At 42.0% G+C, this 19,813-nt stretch overlaps 2 long non-coding RNA genes across 2 annotated transcripts in view; one reads left to right on the forward strand and one right to left on the reverse strand.

Moving 5' to 3' along the window:
- LOC311432976 overlaps nt 1-7,288 on the forward strand; it is a 45,019-nt gene extending 37,731 nt beyond the window's left edge. Inside the window, exons 5-6 of the long non-coding RNA XR_014690458.1 lie at nt 5,216-5,317; nt 6,535-7,288. This is a non-coding gene — a long non-coding RNA (uncharacterized lncRNA). The remainder of the gene's footprint in view (nt 1-5,215; nt 5,318-6,534) is intronic.
- LOC311432979 lies at nt 3,582-5,512 on the reverse strand. Its single transcript, XR_014690460.1, has 3 exons — nt 4,793-5,512; nt 4,667-4,709; nt 3,582-4,562 (listed from the first exon to the last, which is right to left on the reverse strand). It is a non-coding gene; the product is annotated as an uncharacterized lncRNA (long non-coding RNA).
- Nucleotides 7,289-19,813: the final 12,525 nt, after the last annotated feature.

Genomic DNA, 19,813 nt, shown 5'->3' on the forward strand with positions numbered 1-19,813 from the left:
GGGGCAATCCTTGTCTTTGCCACTGGGCCTTTCACCTTTACCTCATCATTTCCTGCAAAAGATGGTGTTGGCCATGGGCTGGGGCAAGCGGCACTCACTAACTTCATGATCCCACTGCTGTGCCTTGGTGAAGCCCTTTCAGTCCTGAATGAGAGAGGTTGTATGTCTGTGCTCTGGATATCAATAACCCTCTTTTCTCCACTCTGGCAAAAGCTAGATTTAGTGTTCAAATGGGGCTTGCCAGCATTTCTGTATATACATTCATTTATTTTCAAGCATACAGGTGTATTTCTTTAGAAACAAGTAAAGCTCTAGGGCTTCATTCTCATGTTTTTTTTCTTTTGTTTTTTTCTTTTTTCTTTTTTTTTTTTTTCTTTTTTCCCCCAGGGTTAACTGCAGTGACGATAATAGACATTATGTTGGCATAAGTAAAGGCAGGGACCAGAAGCCAAGTATTTTGGCTTAAGACCCAAAGCAAAGCATACTCTAGACTTAGCATGGCATTCTAAGTAAGAAAACACCTCACACATGAGATATTTCTGTAATATTTTTTTTTTTTTTTTTTCCCTTTTGGCTGTGCTTCTGTCCTCTCACCAGAAATGAAGTTTAATGGAGTAGTATCATACAGTGGAGGTGAAATGGCCAGGGGCTCAGTCATGCACTCTGTCAAATGCCATAGCTCCAGTCCAGTAAAGCCCTTAGGCATATGACTGCTTTCAGAGAGTCTCACAAAATGATACAATACTTCAAATTGAGCCATGAATTACCAAAAAACATGTATACAGGATAGGTAGCTAGTCACTATTTTGAATTGTTAAGAGGGAAAAAGTGAAGCAGAGGTTAAAGTATCTACACGCACATAGACATTTGAGCTCTGTTTTTCTATTTTGGACCTTTTTACTTCAATGACTATGTAATTACCATAATTTCCAGTGGAGTTACTTTGAAATTACTATGTAGTTTACTGTATCTGTCTAATTAACTTGTCTCACAACTGTAAGTGGAATGTACCATCATTTCCAATCTGGAAAGCACTTCTTTGGAACCATATTCTGACAATTCAAGAATATTTCTGCTATGTTTTCGGCTCTTAGAGTAGCTATTGTTTAGAAACATACAGTCTTGAGGCTTGAGAGTAAATAGAGAATTATTGTGTTTGCCTGGTGCTTAAAATGAAGCCATTTTTCCTGTGTTTGGTTAACCCACTTTTAATAGGAATTGATCATACTGTGAATTAGAACTTCCATTAGGAACTACATGTCAGAAAAGCACAAGTGGTTCTGGTTGAATTTAGATTTTCACTGCTGGAGGGTGCCTGGGAGCATATTTATGCTGACTCTTGCTGTTAATGTGGAAATATAAGTGGTATCCTCCTGGAGTTATACGAACCCCTTAAATCTTACCTACCCTCTTTTTATTATAAATTCAAATATTAACCTTGTAATCAGCATTGCTGTTGGTAAATATGTCAAGAAATAAATATCAAGACTTATCTGTATGAACAAGGTTTACAACTGAGAGTAAAATGGGGAGAGCAAAATTGGAGAGGAAAACTGCAGAAAGGTTCCCATCCTAATATGTTTTATTTTGCCTCATTATTGCAATCATTGTGGAAACAAACTTTACTTCTAGTACATCATTACTGTACTTTGTATGATATCCTGATATCAACAACAGTTGACTCAGCCTTGTGATAGGAGAAAAGTATACAGATATTGTTATCCAGTTATGAGAAGCCTTTGTAGACAGCTTGATTAAAGCAAAACAAAACAAACAAACAAAAAACAACAGCAACAACAACAACAACAAAAAACAGTTCATGTCCTCTTGCATTTTTGGCAACACACTAATGAAGGTTTATGCAAGTTCCTGATGATAAATTTGCTATCACTGCAATGAGGGCAGTGAGAGAGTGAAAGAAAATTATGATATATACATACTCTCATGATGTATGTGCCCTCTGGAGAAAGAGATGCTCTGGCTCTCAGCATAATTCTGCATAGTTCTGTTTTCTTGTTTTTGGAAAGATTACAGACCAGAAAATAAGGGTTTTCTATTGCCACTGAAAGGGAAGATCGAGAATGTGATTTTCATTGCTCATTCTCCCCACCCAAAAGCACACAGACACATTTGTAAGTGTGCTCTCCAAACTGTTAACACATGTAAAGGATTTCTAAGTCTCAAACACTGTTTTCTGTCTTTCTCGAAGACTGCTGCAGGGAATGACTTCAATATATGTTTAGTTTTGATTTACTTTTTCTCAGTGGTTAGCATTATATTACATGGCAAAATATTAACTGTCCGCCATTAATTTTCTTTACCATTATTCCAGCTTTCTGAAGTTGATAAAGTCTCTGAAAAGTTTTCATTTGAACTTTAATCATCCTCAACTCATGCCCCTGAACATTCCCTATGTAGGTTTCTTATGCCTGACACTAAAATGAGCAGCGCTGCAACCAGGTCTTATGAGCAGTTGTACCTGTTACCTCACTTATGTACAATGGTTTTGGCACCCATCAGTCAACTACCTTAGTAGCATGCCAGGGGATCTGGTACCTCCAAGGAGAAGTTCCTTTCTGTGGTGTATATGAGGGAAATGAGAAAATTTTCCATACTGAAATGTTTCACAAAGCAGGGAGATATGTGCTCTCAGAGCACATGGCAAATTAGCTGGGTCTGTATGCAAAACCTTCCAGGGACTGAAATGAATTGAGGGAAACTGAGAGCCTTTTTACATCCTTAACATAAAAACATACGTTCACTTTCTGAAAGTTCAAAAAAACTTCTTTAAGAGGATAGGAAAATCCTCTTAAGACAATGGGGAATACTCTTAAAGAGAATGGGGAAAACTAACTTCTAACTCCTTCCTTCATTTTCTTCATCTAGTTAACTGTTTTTGAGTGACAAAAGTGATTCATATTTTCTTCACACTGTTTTCAAAGACAGTTCCACATGTCCTTTGCAGCAGAAGCCCATCTGTGAAGCTTTTTAGCTCTGCTTCTTACCTCCAGTACCTTCAGCTATTGTCCTGACCTGGAGATCCCATTTCTTTTGTGTTCAGGATGAAATCCAGTGCTGTATGAAAAGGATGATATGAATGTATCTGTCATTTGAGAATTCACATTTCCTGCTCTGGAAATTGGCAGAGTTTCCAGGTTCTGGACTAGCAGCTCTCAGCGTCTCACTGGCTGCAGATTCCTCTAGCTCTCAAAAATGGAAAATTGCTCTGGATTTGTTCCTGGAAGGCACTATGAGTTTGCAAAAAATGATTGCTGCAGAGGACCTTATCTGTATAGCAACCCTTGTTGGCATGCTCAAGAAAAGTAAGTTCAGAACTGTTGTGATATGTACCTACAACTGTATTTCATTTATTTCATAAATACTATGCAATATTACAGGCATAGATTAGTCAGTAAAGTCAGATGTAGGTGCTGGCTGGGGCTGCTGGCACTTATCACGCAGATAGCAAGTAGCAGTAGTAACTCAGTCCTACCAGGAATGGCAACATATATCTGCCACCTTGTTTGTGTGCTGCCTCCTCCTAGTCACCTGGAGGCTAACGTCAATGGAAGATATACCAGTTCCAGTCACGCATGTGAAATATTAAAAAATCAGTAAGCTGTAGAGATGGCATCTCTGTCTTCACTGTCAGAGCCTCCTCCTGAATACAGTAAGTACTGTGTTACAGCTAGAGAACAACTTGTTATCTAGCTTGAAAAGTGGCAGTCTGATGCAGATGTAACCAATCAATGTCTGATTTTCATCTATTTGACTCAGAAATTGTTCACACTTTTGGCCCTCTGAAGCACGGGTTCTACCACATATCATGCTGTACCTGTTCCTAATTCCTGAGAGCATTGCTCATGAGTAACTTCTGTACCTAACTCATAACAAGCCACTCTTGGAGATGTGCTCTTGGGTGAGGGTTTTTTCACACTGTTTCAGAGAGAAGAAGACTGCAGAAGACTGGCTGTGGTCCTAGAAACTATTTCAGCGACCACTCAGATGCATGGATCTGAGGTTGCTCAGGGCCTGGTCATTGTTACAGCCTTGTTGAGCTGGGATAGCTCTGTAGAGCTGGGATGTGTGCTGAGCACTGTGCTGGGCTCTGGGGGCTTTGTAGAGTTGTGCAGCCCATTTCTCTTTGGGAGAGGGACCTTTAATGTGAACTGCTCTTGCTTCTTTTGGTTTTGATCACCCCAGGTATCGCCATTGCTTGCAGTGATAATAAGTACTGCAGGGAAGGAAAAAATGGCCTTTAAAAGCCTACTGATACTATTTCATGAAAATACTTTTCTTTTAAAAATAAAGTTATCTTCTCAGCCACGGTAAAGATGAATGAATGTTGAGGAAAATATTTTTGTCTTGGTGAGCATCTTTCTACAAAATCCTCATGCCCAAATTATTTAGAATTTTGGCTGTCAAGAGGCCAGATCTTCAGAGTCCAGCCCTCTGAAACAGATAAAATGGGTGAAAAATCTCAAATTCAGAAGCCTTTCCTTTCCCTTCTGATCTTCTCCTTATCCAGGCACATATAAGTCTGTTTGGCCTTTTCTGTTTTTCTGAAAAAGTCGACATGAAAGGAGTTAAGGAACCAGCTTTTTGACTTTGACCTGATTTGTCCTCACTGTCAGGAAGCCTTTGCATTCTCACCTCAGACCCTTACCATTCATCCATGTGTCTTCCTCGAATGGGGTCAGTATCCTGTTCTGTGAAATGGATTTGCAGAGCATTAACCACAGGACAGGCTCCAGCCTTGCAGGTCAGTTCCTCACAAATTTTCTATACTTACCTGGGAAGCAGTGTGGCCAGCCCCATGAGTAGAGCAGGTAGATTCTTTTTCACTATATTATTATATATTTTTTCCAAGGAGAGCTACTCCTTGCCTTCACAGGTAGCAACAACCTGCTGTTCTGCAGACATGACCTTCAGTGCTGGGTAGGCTCAGAGAGGCTGTTTATGCGCACAAACTCTTGGAAAGTGCAAGCTATCACAGGGTGACCAGGTTGCAAACTCCTGGGTGCTACAAATTAGTTTTTAGCACTTCATAGAAACTCTTCAGGTGTTTTGCGCAGCTGTTATCTCCATCTCTGAGGTTTGTCTGGAATGCTTTGACAACAGAAGGCAGGAATCTCAAAATAACCTGTTCACTGTCTTCAAGAAGTTCATCTAAATGCAATGCTGTCAGTGAAGGTATGTTATTCTGTTTAAACAGGTTCACTTCCTGGATGTTCTTTTTCAAATCCTCAGTGGTAAAGGGAATGTAGGCCCATGACCTCAGATGAATATCCTGATCATGTCCACCGTCCTGTCTGAAGTAACAGCTTTCTCATGAAAAAATGCAAATGGTATTATCTCCTCATCTATGTCCCACTTTTTCCATTTTTATATCAGTCCTCACTCTTCTTTCTCACATGTGGTACAAGTGTTCCACGTTATTTGACTCCTCATCATGCAAAGGTGTTGTCTGGTCAGAAGCACTATGTTGTCTTTGCTAAAGCACTAACTAGGTAGTTTGATACAGCTTTCAATGAGACATTTCATGCTAACCAAGGAAGATATGCAACGTTTACCCATGTATATCAAAAGATATGATTGCATGATAGAAGTTATGCATGAGTTAGGAGCTAGACAGAATTAAAGTTTCATGGATCTCTTTTGTTCCTTTTTCTTTTTTTTCCAGCAATGCAATATTTTGAATGTAATTCTTAAAAAAACAAACAAACAAACAAACAAACAAACAAACAAAAAAAAACATGAAATCAAATCATATGAAGCTTTACTGAATCCTTTATATCAGTATTCATTCAGATTCCCAGCTCAGATCTGAACTAAATGTCAGGGAACTGAAACTCTTTTCTTCTATCTTTAATCCATGAGAAAAAAGTACAACACAGACATTGCTAGTGGGTCATATGCTATTTACTAGCAACAATTGCTTGAAGGATATGTCTTAAATTTTATTTCTGACTTTGGGGAGTGTGGTCACTTAGAGCTGTCACTGACAAGCACATTAACTTGGTACATTTGTGTGGAAAGACAGCATGAATCACCAGTGGAGATGTGAGTGGGCCACCTTACAGCTGAAGTCATAATTTCATATTTGCAGGAAGTGAAATATAAAACTAGTAAATGTTCCTATTTCTAAAATGGGCATGAGATTATGTTTGTCTAATCCTCCTATGAAGAATAAAGCTTGACCAGTGGTACAAGCAAGGAAGTGTTATAGAAACATTAACCAGTCTGTGAAAACAGCCATTCTCTTGGATCCTAGAGACACAGTCTTTGTCCTTTGGAAATTATACACAAGCAAATAAGGCATTTCTAACTTTGTCTTGAATTTCTAGTTATCAGTGCCCTCTTCTTCAAAGAGGGGCCAATATATCTGCACATGTTCTGTATACTGGTATGTTGAACCTTTCAGTAGAGGTTATCATACCTTCAGATAGCTATGAAAGCCCAATATGACTGCGTAATCTATACACTTCATTGGAACTTTTGGAGAGCATTGACATGTCTTTTTTTTCATCTTAGGCATCCACACGAACTGATGTTTTCCAGAAGACTAGGTGCACATCATGGCCTGTATCATGCATGTACATTCTGTATGCGTTATCTTCCAGATTAACAGAGGGGTAGCTAGCTCATGTCCTGCCAGACCTCCATCTTTGCATTGACTGTATAGAAAGATCTGTGGAACCAATTCATGAAAGATGATATTTGCAAGACTTTTAGAAGTAAAAGTCTAAGGAATGTAGCCATGCACATGCCAATGAAGTTGCAGATGCTTCTAGGATTAGCTGAAAGCATTAGCTGATATCAGCACTAGGCAGCCCTGCAGAGTTGGCTCTATATCCAAAGCAGTTCTAGTCCAGGCATGAGATACCTCCTCTTTGACAAGAGCAAATAACTACTTCCTGTGTCATACTACAGATATGATAAATATCTAACAATGCAGTAGTCCTTTGTTCCTGTTCTACAGAAATGGATGCTCATTTTGGTCTCTGTATTACTTGAATGAGCATACAAAAACAATGAATGAATCAATGAGAACAGGAGCAGTAGTTCAAGGCAACGCGAAGGAATTCAAGGTAATGCAATTCTAAGGTATATGCATGCAAGGAAAGAAACCAGTCTCTGAGATTTGTGGACCAAATGGGGTGACTGTGCTGCACAGACTCCTTTACCCACTAGCACAACTTGGGATATGTGGAATTTGGTCCAGTACAATCCAGTTCTAATGAAATCCCCTGCTGTACCACATAATAAACAAGAGGTGTTGACTGACTGTGTACTGATTGCAGTTTATGAAATGAACAGCAGGTGGGAGAGAAGCAATATGCATCCTCTGGTAGACCTCCAGATAACAATGCTACATCTGAATATATGAAGCACACTAGTCCTGAAAAGAAACCTTTTATATTGTGCTACTTGAAAATGGGAAGTGGGAGGGAGCAGAGTAGAGGGGTAAAGGAAAGGGGAATGTGAAATAATGGGATTTGTTTATAAGATTTTTCTTTACAGTCTCTTTGGTCCTTTTCTTATTTCATACTCATATTTCTCTGTTTCCTGACAGTTTTGTCATCTGTCAGCCCTTCCCAAGCAGTATGCCTCCAGATGATATCTACCCACCTTGGTGGCAGGAACCTCCCTGGCTATTCATCTGTCTCTTGCTTCCTGCCTTTATGTTCTGTCAAACTGTTTATTTCATATCAGGTTCTCTGTGCCCCATCTTGCTGCTGCCCTTAAGCCTAACCATCCATTTCCATTAAAATCTAAACATTAGAATCATAGAATATCCTGAGTTGGAAGAGACCCATAAGGATCATTGAGTCCAACCCCTGGCTTCACACAGGTCTTACCCAAAAATTCAGATCATATGACTAAGAGCACAGTCCAAATGTTTCTTAAACACTGACAGGTTTGGTACCATAACTGTGTCCCTGGGGAGCCTGTTCCAGTGTGTGACTAGCAATGCCATGTTTGATGCACCCCAGGATACAGTTGGCCTGCCTGGCTGCCAGGGCACACTGCTGGCTCATATTCAGCTTGCTATCAACCACAACCCCCAAGATCCCTCTCTGCGGGGCTGCTCTCCAGAATCTCATTGCCCAGTCTGTACATATAGCCAGGGTTGCCCCATCCCAGGTGCAGGACCCGGCACTTGCTCTTGTTAAACTTCATGCAGTTGGTGATTGCCCAGCTCTCCAATCTGTCCAGATCCCTCTGCAAGGCCTTTCCACCCTCAACAGAGTCAGAAACTTCTCCAAGTTTAATATCATCAGTAAATTTGCTCAAAACACCTTCTAGTTCATCCAAATCATTTATAAAAACGTTGAAGAGAACTGGCCCTATATTTGATACCAAATTGCACAGGTAGGCATCCAGATGGGTCTTGAATATCTCCAGAGGAGACTCCACAACCTCTCTGGACAGCCTTTTCCAGTGCTCTGTCACCCTCACCATGAAGAAGTTCTTTCACATATTGGTGCGGAACTTCCTGTGATATATTTTGTGGCCGTTGCCCCTTGTCCTACACCCACAAACCACTGAAAAGTGGTTGGCGATATCCGTTTGTCTCCCACACTTCAGGTATTTATAAACATTGATAAGATCTCCCCTCAGTCTTCTTTTCTCAAGGCTGAACAGACCCAGGTCTCTCAGTCTTTCCTCATAGGGAAGATGCTCCAGGCACCATATCATCTTTGTGGCCCTCCACTGGACTCTTTCCAGGAGATCCCTGTCTTTTTTGTACTGGGGAGCCCAGAACTGGACACAGTACTCCAGGTGAAGCCTGACCAGGGCAGAGTAGAGGAGAAGGATCACCTCCCTTGACCTGCTGGCCATGCTCCTTTTAATGAACACCAGGTTCCCATTGGCCCTCTTGGCCACGAGGGCACACTGCTGGCTCACGGTCAACCTGTTGTCCACCAGGATCCCTAGCTCCTTCTCCACAGAGCTCCTCTCCAGCAGGTCATCCCCCAGCCTGTACTGATACACATGGCTGTTCCTTCCCGGGTGCAGGACTCTACACTTGCTCTTGTTAAACCTCATTTGGTTTCTTCCTGCCCAGCTCTACAGCCTGTCCAGGTCTTGCTGAATGGCAGCACAGCCTTCTGGCATGTCAGCCACTCCTTCCAGCTTCATATCATCAGCGTACTTGCTGAGGGTGGACACTGTTCCTTCATCAAGGTCGTCAATTAAGATGTTGAACAAGACCGGACCCAGCACCGACCCCTGGGGAACACCACTTGTCAAAGGTCTCCAACCGGACTCTGCACTCCCGATCACCACCCTCTGAGCTCAGCCAGCCAGCCAGTTCTCAACCCACCTTACTGTCCACTCCTCTATCCCACACTTTCTCAGCTTGGCTATCAGGATGTCATGGGAGACGGTATCAAAATTCTTGCTAAAATTAAGGTAGATGACATCCACTGTTCTTCCTCCAGCTACCCAGCTGGTAATGTCATCATAGAAGGCAATGAGGTTGGTTGAGCATGATTTCCCCTTGGTGAATCTGTGCTGACTACTCCTCATAACGTTCTTCTCTTCCAATTGCTTGGAGAGGGCATCCAGAATAAGCTGTTCCAACACCTTTCTGGGGACAGAGGTGAAACTGACTGGCCTGTGGTTTCCTGGATTCTCCTTCTTGCCCTTTCTGAAGACCAGAGTGACATTGGCTATCCTCCACTCTTCAGGCACTTCTCCTGTTCTCCAAGTCTTGTTAAAGATGATAGAGAACTGTTCAGCAATCACCTCTGCTAGCTTCCTCAGCACACATAGATGCATCCCATCAGGACCCGTGGATTTGTGTGCGTTGATCCCACTCAAACACTCCTGAACCACCCCCTTCTCAAACAGAGGGGAGCTCTCCATTTCACAGACTCTTTCTCCTCCCTCCAGGGACCAGGAGTCCCAGGGGAGACTTTGAAACAAAGACCGAAGCAAAGAAGTCATTCAGTAGCTCTGCCTTCTCAACGTCCCCTGTTACCAGGATACCTGCCTCATTCAGCAGGGGACCCACATTATCCCTAGTTTTCCTTTTACTGTTTACATACTTAAGAACAACAACAACAGCAACAAAAAAACTTATTATCCTTTATCTACTTTGCCAGCTTCATCTCTAGGTGGGCTTTAGCCTTCCTCATTGCATCCCTGCAGGCCCTGGCAACACTTCTATACTCCTCCCAAGGGGACAGGCCCTTTTTCACATTTCATAGACCTTCTTCTTCCTTTTGATCTTGTTGATGAGCTCATTGCTCATCCATACAGGTCTCCTGCCCTCCTTCCCCAATTTCCTACTCTTTGGGGTGCACTGATCCTGTGCTTGGAAGAAGTGCTGTTTAAATGTTGCCCTGCTCTCACAAGCACCATTGCCTTCTAGCAAACTAGCCAATTAGATACTCCCAAATAGGTCCCAAAATAGGTCCCAGAAGAGGTCAAAATTGGCTCTCTGAAAGTCCAGGGTAGCAATCCTACTTTTTGCCTTACTTCTTCCACCAAGTTCCATCTTGAACTCCACCATCTCATGATTTCTGCATCCCAAGCTGCCCCCAACCTTCACATCCCTAACAAGCCCATCCCTGTTGATAAGAACAAGGTCAAGAAGAAGCAGCACCCCCCACCTAGTTGTGTCCTTCACTACTTCTGTCAGAAAATTATCTTCAACACATTGTAGGAACCATTTGGACTGCTCGTGCCTGGCCAAGTTGCTTACCCAACAGATGTCCAGATGATTGAAGTCCCCCATGAGAACCAGCATTCTGGATCATGACGCAACTTTCAGCTGCTTGTAGAAGGCCTCATCAACCTCCTCCACCTGATCTGGTAACCTATATCACACCCCCACAACAGTGTCACCTATACCAGCTTTCCCTTTAATTCTCACCCACAAGCTCTGCATTTGTTCTTCAGCCTCCCCCAGGTGGAGCTGGGTACATTTTAATTGCTTTCTCACTTAAAGGGCAACTCCTCCTCCTCCTCAAATAGAGGGGCCTTTGAAGGCTCCCTTGGGCAGAGTTTGAGGAGCATCAGTTCCTAAGGTCTAAGTTGTATTCCTGGGGGGGAAATGTCAATCTTGAGTATGTTATTCACTGGAGAAGAATGCTTAGCAGGGGAGTGATTTGGCAGGCAGCTATGTGAGAATGGGAAAGAATATAATAACAATCCACAACACAGAAATCATGTGAGAGACTTGGGGTCAGAATGAGAAAGTACTCAGGGATGAATCCTGAGGACCTGGTAGCCTAAGGGCTCTTGAGATTAAAACCTGGCCAGATGCACAGAAAAAGCTCCAGAAGGTGGGAGAATGGAGTGAACAATGTAGGTAGTACAAAGTTGTATGTGAAGAGGGGATGTGAGAAGAAAAAGCAGACTGAAACTAATGATATTCACAGTGTACTGGGTAGCGAGACAGAGGGTTGGAGAAAGAAGGACTTTCAGGAGGAGTCAGGCCCAGGCTGGAAAGGAGAGGAAGAGAGATGAAGGAATAGCAGGCAGGGAAAGCTACCTGTGTTGTAACCTAAATCCTAGCAGGGGCAGGCTTTGAGAAGATGTTTTTTAAGTGTGGCTGGCCACTTCAAATAAGAGTATCCAGGGTGGAAGAAGGAGGAGAGATTGCTGTTATAAATTCAGAATATGGGAGCTGGGGCTTCTCAGAAAGTCAGCTCCCTGTTAAGTGAAAAAGTGTAGCTCAAGGGTTGAGATAAGGATATGGGGATCACTCTACAATTATTGTCTCAGGCAAAACAGACGCAGCACAGGAAGATTAATAAAATTTATTACCTATTGCTGACAGGCTGGAGTGGTGAGAAACAAAGAAACAAGCTGGGAGTACCTTCCCCCCACCCACTCTCTTCCACCTCTTCCTTGCCTTGAGTAGCGTGTGGGGGCTGTGGTCAGGCCATGGTGCTTTGTTTCCACCACTCCTTCACAGTTGCTATCTCCCCTGCTCTGGTGTGGGGTCCCTCCCATGGGGTGCCGACATTCCTGGGCTGGTCCTATGCAGGTTTTTCCACAGGTGGTGGCGCTTTGGGAGCTGCTCCAGGTGTGGGCCTGTGCTACAGGGTCTATTCATCAGGAACCCGGTGGTCTGGCTTGGGACACACAGGGGACCTCCCCCTTCCAATCAACTTCTCCTGCTTGGGCTACAGCATAGATATATGTTCCACTGTGGTACACCATGGGCTGGAGGTGGGGAGGGAGTCAGCCTGCTCCACCATGGGCCTCTCTGTGAGCTTCAGGGCTGCCTTGGCTCTGGCACCTGGAGCGCCTCCTCCCCCTCCTTCTGCACTGACCTTGGTGTCTGCAGGGAGGGTTTCTCACTCCTCACTCTCCCAGCTGCTGTTCTGCAGCAGTTTTTTTGTTTGGTTGTTTTTTTTTTTTTTTTTTTTTTTCTCCTTTTCTTGGATGTGCTCTCAGAGGCACAAACTGCATTGCTGGGCCCCTTTGGAGCTGTTTGAAACAGGCCCTTATCTGCCACAGGGCAGCTGCTGGATTCTCCTCACAGGGGCTATCACTGCAGCCCCCCTGCTACCAGAACCTTGCCACGTAAACCCAATACACTAGGGCAAGTAGGTCATTGCTGACCTGTAAAGTATCAGAGTTTAAATTAACTAATGAAACCCTAAACGTGATGGGGATAGAAGGGACTGTGATAACAGTGCTACTTTTGGGGGATACCAACATGAGACTAAGGATAGAATTATCAGTGGGCAATTATTGTACATATTCGAGGCTGGGACTAACTCGGTAGGAAAGGACCTGATAATGAAATTGGGCATTCAAATAGTAAATCATTAGACTGGAATAACAAGTGTTATTGATGGGGTGCTCTCAGACCCTGAGAGCAAGGATGTATTTGTTTTTGAGTGGAAAGATCCTGAAATGGGGAAGAAGCAACAATACAGATGGACAATTTTACCTCAGGGATTTACAGGGCCACAAAATTTATTTGGGCAAGTTCTAGAACAAATTTTTGAGCAATTCCAACTTTTGGAGGTGGTGTTACTGTTACAATATTTGGATGAACCTTTATTGTCAGGACGAGAGAAAAGAGTTGTGAAGGAAACCACCAAAAAGCTATTCAACTTTCTCAGAAAACAGGGCTTGAAGGTATTGGAAAATAACTTAAAATTCATAGAAAGAGAAGTCATGTATTTAGGGGATCTAGTGTGTGAGGGGGAACGAAGAATAAATCCAGAGAGTACTCAGGGAATTGTTGAGCTACCCCTACACAAAACTAAAAAGAACTAAAAAGTTTCAAGAGAAAAAGATCTTTAAGGAATTAGGAGTCACAAAGTCCAAAGGAAAATAGATGCTTCCTGATGGGAGAGAAATGTTGAATAAAATGCTAATGAGGCAAATATTAACTATTTTACATCAAGAGAGTCATTGGGGAATTCAAGCAATGTGTGACTCTATGCTATGGAAATATGTATGGAAATATGTATGTATATATATATACTCTGGCTGACCAAGTATGCAGAAGATATGTAGGATGTCAAAAGGTAAATAGGAAAATTATCCACAGTCAGCCCCAAATGGGGTGAGAACCAGGAATTCTACATTTCTAAAATGTACAGATAGATTTTACAGAATTCCTTAGAGTAGTTAGATTTAAATACTTATTAGTCTTGGTCAATTATTTGTCAGGGTGGGTGGAATCCTTCCCTTCGGTGTCTGTTACTGCAAACATAGTAACTAAAGTAATTCTAGAACAAATAATTCCCAGGTATGGAATTGTTGACAATATTGCCTCTGATCAAGGAAATCACTTTATGTCAGAAATATTACAAGGGCTAATGTGGACTCTAGGAATTAAGTGGAAATTTCATACTCCTTGGCATCCTTCCTCTTCTGGAAGGGTGGGGCAGATCAGACAGTAAAGAAGCAATTAACGAAGTTCTGGAAACTCAGCTTTCCTGAATGGAGTCCTTACATTTGGCACTTCTACAAATCCAAACTCCACCAAGAAAAGATGTGGGAGTTTCACCATATAAAATATTATTTGGATTGCTGTATCTGGACAAAGGGAATGAATTACCTCAATTTGAGACAAAAGATGCTTTTCTGAAGAACTATATACTCAGGCTGTCCTCTGTCATCTCTGAGGGCCTGTGGATCATTAGCTCAAACCCCACCCCTGCAAGCCCTGATCCATCCATTTCAAGCAGGAGATTGGGTTCTGATGCGAACATGGAGAGAATCGAAACTGCAAATTGAGTGGGACAGACTGTTCCAAGGGATTCTGACTACTGAGATGACAGTAAGAGTGGCTGAGAAAGGGTGGACTCATTAATCCCAGGTAAAAGCATCAGTTAACCCTGATACCAGAGACTGCATTAACAAAGACTTTTAAGGTTAAAATTGTTAAAACTTACTATGGCAAACCTTTAACTTCTCCTTAGAAGAATTCTTAATTAATGAGTAAAAGGAATTGAATTACACGGAACTAGAGTGTTTCCAGGGAACACTCTCTGGAAGTGGGAAAAAAAGAAGGGCTGGGGGGGAGAGGTATTTAATTCCCACCACAAAAACCCTTATTTGTGATTTTTATTTTATTTCTTTATTATTATTTCTTAATTATTGTAGGGGTATATATAGAAACTATGTATTTTAATATTATTTTAGTAATATCTATTCTCAATGGATTAGTGATAGAATGGAGGGGAAAAAAAATCAGCATTTCCAGTTAATAGAGAACATCTCTCGAGTTCTATTTCAAAATAATTGTTGAATTTGCAACCAGGTGCCTAGAAAGACTGAAAAGGCCTTGTCCTTGATTGCTATTCCAGCAGCAACTGTGTCTGGATTCTCTAGATTTCTAAAAGCATCAGATCATACTCAGTCCCAGGAAGGAATAGATTTTGAAGCTGAGCTCAGCTCCCTACACGTAATCCTGGCTACAATACAGTGTGTTATGAAAGGTGCCTTTTAAACAACACTAATAGAAACTCAGGGGGCAATAGTACTGACCCTGTATATGTAGATATTATCCACAAAGTAAGGAATAACCCATACTGCACCGAATATGGTAGCTACCGGAATGCTAATATACATAACACACACCAGATACAACATGAGAATCCTGTAACCGGATGACCTGTCCTGAATGGCAATGGGTGGTACTGGTTATGTGGCCATTAAGCCAGTAAGATGTTGCCCCTAGGATGGAAGGGAGCTTGCACCCTGGGGGCAATAATTCCAAGTGTAACTATTACTGAAGACCTACAAAGCCAAAGCCCATTTGAGACCACACGCAGAATTAAGTAGACTCTAGATAATCCTCTAGTAAAAAGAAACAGGCCATTTCACAGTTTTGCAAGGTGTTTTTTACCTTGGTTAAGGATGAGTGAATTAGGAAAAGCTATTGTAAATATCTCAGCTATAACTGAAGAACTAGAAAATAACACTCTGGATGCAGTCCAGGCATTACAAAAGGAGGTAACAAGTTTGCAAAAATTGTACTTCAGAATCGAATGGTATTAGACTATTACTAAGCTCACAAGGAGGACTGTGCACTGTAATTAATGCTAGTTGCTGTATATATGTAGATCAAATGGGATGAACTTGATTGATCTCGAAAATATTTGGGGAAAAAAAATCATACATAGAGTGGCTTAGAAACATTTATGAAAAACTACATGTTTCTAAACATGTTTAGAAACATTTGTGAGAAACTAACTTCATGGTTACCTGAATGGAATTGGCTCAAAAAACTATTTGTTGGTATTATAGTAATAATGGCACTGTATATCTGTCATCCCCTGTGACATCCAAAGAAGAATATTGAACCTTAATGCTGGAAAAACTCAAGAGTGGGGTATGTGAAGAGGTGCAAAAACAACCATGGGAGTAAGAAAAGAAGGGGGGGGGGGGGGGGAATTGTTGGAAACAAAGTTGTGTTTTTGCAATAGGAGGTGTTCTTGCAGTAGAAAATTCCACTAACCTTGCATGTTCAAAAGTGATTGTGCAGCATAGCAGTGGGGAGTATGTTAAGCAGATAAGGGGAAGGTCCCACTGTCACAAAATAAGAAGGATAGCTAAGAAAAACAGGATGAGCAGTACGAAATCAGTAAAAAAAAAAATAAATAAAATAAATAAATAAAATCACAGGCCCTCTGGTCACGGGAGAAGAAGGAAAAAAAAAAAAAAAAAGGAAAATGAGAAATTAATGGTTGGTCAAAAAAAAATTGCACTTATATGGTATAGAAGTGCATCAAGGAGGTTGTGAACCTGTAGTACTTAGCCAATGAGGAAATGGGAGAAATTAGGTGTCGGGTAATAGGGAATATAAGGTTATGTTAAACTTTTACTGTGCGCTCCTGTTTGTAGGACGCCCGCCGTTGCAATTGCAAATAAAATAGCTTCACAGAAGATCCTGTCTGAAGAAAACTATTGAGATTTGTCTCATATTTCTAACAGGCCTTCGAAGGCTTCTAAAACAGACCTTCGAAGGTTTCTAAACACAGGCCTTTGAAGGCTTCTAAAACAGGCCTTCTAAAAGGCTTCTAACAGGCCTTCAAAGGCCCTCTAAGAGGCCTTCTAAAATGCCTTCTAAGAATGCAATTTATTGATATTGAGTATCAATTAAAATAATACAGCCTTTTCAGGGAGGAGGTCATTTGTGTGATGCTTTATGACTGTTGATTTGCGGTCAGATGGAATGGTCATGAAAGGGCCGTCAATCAGGCAAAGGTCATAAAATGCACACGTCAGCAATTAAAATCAGCTGTATTATGTGGGCACCCAGCAGGGCTGCCTAGTTAAGGCCCTGCCAATGTTTTGATTATTACAACTCTTTACAAGCATTCATGCTGTTCCTCTTGCCTCACACCCACATTTAATATTTGACCCTTTCTCTCTTCCTGTGTGGCTTAACTGCTTATCCTGTGCATTGATTCTCCCCTGCAAGATGCAGTTTCCTGTATATTTCCCTCCCTCTAAGTCACACTAACCACAGAAATACAAAATTGCCTTATTCTTTTCCTGAAATGTAGGCCAGATTTCTCCAGTACCAGAATTCTGCCAGCAGTGCTTTTCTACCTGCTGTATCTATTGCATTTCTCCAGTACCAGAATTCTGCCAGCAGTGCTTTTCTACCCGCTGTATTTATTGCAAGCACCTTGTCTTACTGAAACGTCACCTCTCTCTCTTCGCATTTCTCACCCCTCCCTTGCTCCTGCCTTGCAGAGGCAGGCATTTTCATCACCTGCAGGCTGAAAGGAGAAAGGTACCCTAGGTACCCTAGGATTTATGCTGAGCTTATCGACTGCAGTGGCACTTTGCAGGATCGCCAGGTCTGCCTCCCTGCAGCTGCTCACAGAGAGACTGCATGGAGACCGTGTCTTTCTCTATCACCTTCACGCTCACTGCACGTGCTTGAATTCCTCTTTTCAGTGTGCCTCATGCTTCTCCCTGTTGTGTTTGGGTCCCTCCCACAGATTCATCTCCCATACCTTTATAGTTACACTGACTATTGAGCTCTACCAGGGGAAGATTTTCTGGGCCACAAGTACAGACTGTTGTGGGACTGTCTTCTCCATGCTACAGTGTGTATTTGGGGATGGTGTGCCTTTTACCATACATCTACCACACCTACCACCTGCACATGTATTGAAAAGACTGTATGATGCACAAATATTGAAAAGACTCTATAATAATTTTTGAGTACTCACTTGTCTTTATGTCACTATAATACTCCTTCACTGTAACACTTATGTTGCTTAATAAAATGACATGAGTGTAAAACTATCTATGGTGTTTCTGATTTTTTTTTTTTTTGGGGGGAGGGGGGGTGGGAGTGTAGACAGCCTTCAAATAAATCCTGTGCTTCTCGTTTTGTGATGTAGATTTCATTTTGGTTGAGAAATTACCAGAAGGACCTAGTGGAAAGATCTCTCCTGCATTCTCTTTGTGGCCATCTCTGATCAAGGAATGAATCAGAGACTGTGATTGTGTCACATAAGCACAGGCAGGTAATGGCATTTGAGACTCTCTAGGGTATTCAAAACAGCAGCCAAGAGCTGGTAGATGTGATGAAGGCCCTTGAGGAGGCATGCATTTTCCTGGTGAGGTAGTGAGGAGTACAGTGGCTAAATGATCTCCACTCTCTCTTGCAGCTGAATCCTTCAGTGAATGTCAAAATTAGACTGTACTGACAACATACCCACATTTTATGTTGCCACTTTCCCACCTGGTAAGAAACTTGGAAGGTGCAGGCATACTCTGCTTTAGATTTTTCAACTGCTTTGTTTCCCCATGCTAATTAGAGGCTGCAGTTACTATCCATGTAGCCTTAGAAGAGCAACAGCTGGTCTAGAAGTTCAGGGAACAAGGAGGGAACTTTTGAGATGTTTTGTGAAGCTCTGGATGAATCAGAGGAGTTCTGGAGAAAAGGCACCTGTCTCATGAGAAAAGTTTTGCATTCTGTGAGATTTGAGCCTACACTAATGGTTTAGTAACACTCACATTCTTTGTTACATGCAGGCTATACCAGCTGGCAGATCAGCACAAGGGAGCAACGCACCTGCTTGTGCTGCCTGCATGAGGCATAGTGAAGAGATTTTGTTCTGTTTTGCATGAAATGCAGTTTTTTTGCACAACAAGGTGCAAAGTAATATACTTTAAGTAGTGAGTTCCAAACTTTCAACTTTTGTTCTGGCTTGCTGAGACATATATTTTAAATAACATATTATAACGATGTTCTGGTAGGAGTTTTGGAATTATATAATCGATGAGGAACGCTGAGTTTAAAGATCACTTTTTTATTCTCCCTCCACCCCCCCTACTATCTAGCACATATAGAAATAAAATCACCCAGCCAGCTGCGCACCCCTAACCTCACAAGTACTAGGAGTGAGCTCTTCTGCCTCTCCAGTGCTGTGCTTCCACTTCCAAGCACTTGTGGCTGCATGTGATTCCCGACCTCATTGAAATCAGCAGCAAAATGCTAGCTAGCTTCATTGCTGCAGGATCTAATATTCATGGCAAATACTTAGATTCCAGATGGCTAGGAAGATTTCCATATTCCATGTGCATTATTTCCATATTTTGTAGAATCATAAACATATTTTGCTTTTATCTGTGGTATTTGTTTTGTTGTGGCAGTGGACAGTGAATTATGTCCTGACACCGATGTTTCCAAGGCACTGATACCAATTTCAGAAATGTTTCAGAAAGTTCTCTATACTCATTTAGCTTTAAAAGTACTTACATGCACACAGTTCTGTGTGAGGACAAGCGAGAGAGGTTAAGCTGCTTGCTGAGTCACCACTAAAAATACATTAATTTATACCTTGTCAAACCATATTTTGGTAATTTATTTTGGTGTCCTTTTCTCCACTCCTTTGGTAAATGAATAGACTCTGTTGATGCAGTAGGCCAAATTAAGTGTATTTTTTCTTGAAGGAAAGAGTTTGGTTATTCTGTGTACGCAGTAGAAACCTGAACAAGAATTTGTCCATATGCTACTTGGAAAAATTAACTTAATGTTTGACTATTAAGGGCACACATTAAGCAGTGCTAGCTGATATAGCAAAGCTGATAAAGCAAGGCCCACCTGGTCAAAAGCCTCTTTACGCCCTGTATGAGCTGAGCAGGGCCTTGGACTCAAGGTTGGTGGCAGTGAAAGATCCAGGGTGGGAAGAAGATTTCCCCCACTAGCACGCAGCTCTGCCACTGTAAAATGAGGAAAGAGGAGACATGAGAGGGTGGGAAAGAGCATGGGCACTGGGGGAGGGATGTGAGACAAAAACAGGAGGAGCAATTCCAGGGTTTCATTGAAGTAGCGAGTCCCAGAAAGGTAGCAAGA

The sequence above is a fragment of the Aythya ferina genome (assembly GCF_964211825.1).
Source record: "Aythya ferina genome assembly, chromosome: 1".
NCBI classification, from domain to species: domain Eukaryota; kingdom Metazoa; phylum Chordata; class Aves; order Anseriformes; family Anatidae; genus Aythya; species Aythya ferina.